Source organism: Python bivittatus, unplaced genomic scaffold (genome assembly GCF_059951505.1).
Source record: "Python bivittatus isolate LINGU-HERP-01145 unplaced genomic scaffold, Pbiv_v1 ctg000740_np1212, whole genome shotgun sequence".
In the NCBI taxonomy this organism is placed as follows: Eukaryota; Metazoa; Chordata; class Lepidosauria; order Squamata; family Pythonidae; genus Python; species Python bivittatus.
In genome coordinates, this window is record NW_028277106.1 from 1,846,776 (window position 1) to 1,849,336 (window position 2,561).

Sequence of the window (2,561 nt, forward strand, 5' to 3'; positions counted from 1 at the left end):
TTAAGTTACAGGAAGGCAGATCGAATGTCATGAAAATGTTTTCATTTAAAAAGAAGAAAGAATCAATGCCCTGCAGCTGTGCACACCATGGGTTCTGTTTGATAGTGGGGATGGGGTGCAGGAAGCAGGTCCCGTCCTGCCCTCTGGCCCTGGCTCAGCAGGGCTTTGATCTGGCCTCCTTGCCCAGGACGGGGAGGGCCGTCTGTGTCCCAAGGGGAGGGCTTGGTGGGCCAGAGAGCTGCACTGGTTCATCTGGGCAGGCCGAGGGGAAAACAGCGGCCTGCTCCACCAGAGACGCTGCCCCACGGCCAGGGAGATCCCTGTGGGCGTCTCGCATGCCTGTCCTTGGTTTAAGCCACCCACAGGGCTGGCCCAGGGCAGCAGCCACTCTCTCTGGCAGCAGAGGCCAACAGCTGGGGAAGAGAACCGTGGGCATGCAGCCACAAACCCGTCCCTCTGCCCTCAGGGCGCTGTCCCTGGGCCAACGTTCAGAGGCTGGATGGGGGCCGCTGCTCCTCTGCCATTTCAGGCAGGAGAGCATCTTGAGCTGGGCCTGGCTGAGGAAGAAAACTAATTGTCCAGCTATATTTCCATGAGGCAGAACTGGCTTCACCAGGAGTTCTGGAGGAAGCCCTCTGCTGCCGGGGCAGCCCACAGAAAGTGGCTCCCAAGACACCCCAAGCAGAAGAGAGAAGTGCCTGACTGCCCGGTTCTGGCAGTAGCTTCTGCTCTCCCTCTTCTGCAGACTGCCTGTCCCCCTCGGCCATCAAGAAGCACCACCGGCACTCTGCAGATCCACTGCGGGTGAGTGTCCAGAGGGCTGACCTTTGGGCCAGTAAAGGAATTGTGGCGGTGCAGAGTTGGCCCAAGAAGCAAAACCCAGTTCAGCCAAGAAGTGCCTGATTTGGACCAACGTCTTCTCCCTGCTTGAAAGGCCCTCCGTGTCCGAGTGCTACCGTGCCTGTGGGTCTTTGGCCTGGGACAGACAGGTTCTATTGGTTCTGGGATCCTCCCAATAGACGGGTGATCTGTAAACCTCCCTGGGCGCTTCCCCGCCACCTCTCCTCCCCAAGGATTGGCACTGGTCCAGGGTCTGGAGACCCGCAGACAGGCTGGAGTGGGTTCTCTTGTATCGCCCCAGAGCTCAGCTGTTGGAAGAAGAGGGCGCAGCATGGCCTGGAAGGAATGGGGGAGGAGTGCCAAGACATTTTGGGGGGTACAGGGTCTGGGTGTCTCCAGTTGCCTCTGCTGCTGCTGCGTTCCAGTGCAGGCGGTCTGAAATCACAAAGCCCAGGACGGGGGTGCGGCAGAGGTGAGATGGCTGGGCAGTTCCTTCCTCCCCATTCCCCCACCGGATGAAGAAGACTACCTCGAGCCTAGAAGGGCCATCAAGGAGACTCCTGCAGCTGAGACCCGGTGGGGTTGTGTTCCCTGAAGCACCAGAGACGTCAGAGTAGCTGCTCCTTCCCGCCTCAGGGAGCCCGAAAGCCAGATCTCACCTGGGCCGGCCTCCGGTTCCCACAGGGGCCTCCTTTCCATGGTCTCCAGCAGGGACCTGGGAGGTAACTGGCACTAGACAGGGGCCCTCCCCTCGAGGGCCTGGTCCCCAAAGGCACCCTGAGGAAAGGGAAGCTCTGATCTAGCAGGGCCTTCAGGGAGGGCCTCTGGCCTGGCCTGGCCTGGCCTGGCCTGGCCTTTGAATTGCCCTCCAGCCCAGGGGAGAGGTGGGCTCCCCCAGCATGATGCCCTGGCCGAGGTGTCCGAAAGGACTCTGCAGCTGCAACTGTAAAAGGGCTTCGGGCCTGGGAGACAATTTAATTGACCAAATAAGGGAAAGGGAATATGCAGACGCCTGGCTTCGTGCCAGGCCTGCCGAAGGACTAACGGGATGGTCCCACGGGGGCGGGGGGGGGCGCAGAACGCCCTGAACATTTCCTAATGGGGGATTCTTGGAGGCGGCGGCGCGAGTGCAGAGATGTGTCCTGCATGGCCGAAAGCGGGGCAAAGAGGGCGCCTGCCGTCCCCAAAGCTGCAGCGCGGTTCACCCCAAGGAAAAGGCGGGTCCCCCCCCCAGAGCGCGCTCAGCCCCAGACTCCTCCTCCTCCTCCTCCAGAGCCGCTGGGATGCTTCAGGGAGTCGGCCGCTGTTTGGGGGGGCAGCAGTCCGAAGCCTGGCCGGGCGCGGGCTTTTCTGTCCTGCGAAGATGCTCCCGCACGTCCTCCTTCCTGCCCCGCAGACGCCCACTGGCAAGAGGCCCAGAGAGGGGCCCGGCCCAGGGGTTATCTCCCCTCTCTGCCCTTGCTGGAAAGCCCTGCCTCAGCTTGGCCCCGGCTTCGCGGGCTTCTCGGATCTCACCGACTCCGTCTGCGCGCAGAGCCGGCCGAGGAAAGGTCCGCCCGACGCGTCCCGGGACTTTCCAGGCCAGAGGCGTCGAGCACAGAGGCTTAACTTCAGGAACGCGCGGACGTTTCCTTTCAGGATGCGCGCACACTCAGCCCCACCCCCTCCCCCGCACGCGCCCTGTCCTGTCCTCCACCGAAGCGCGCGTGCCCAGCCCCGGG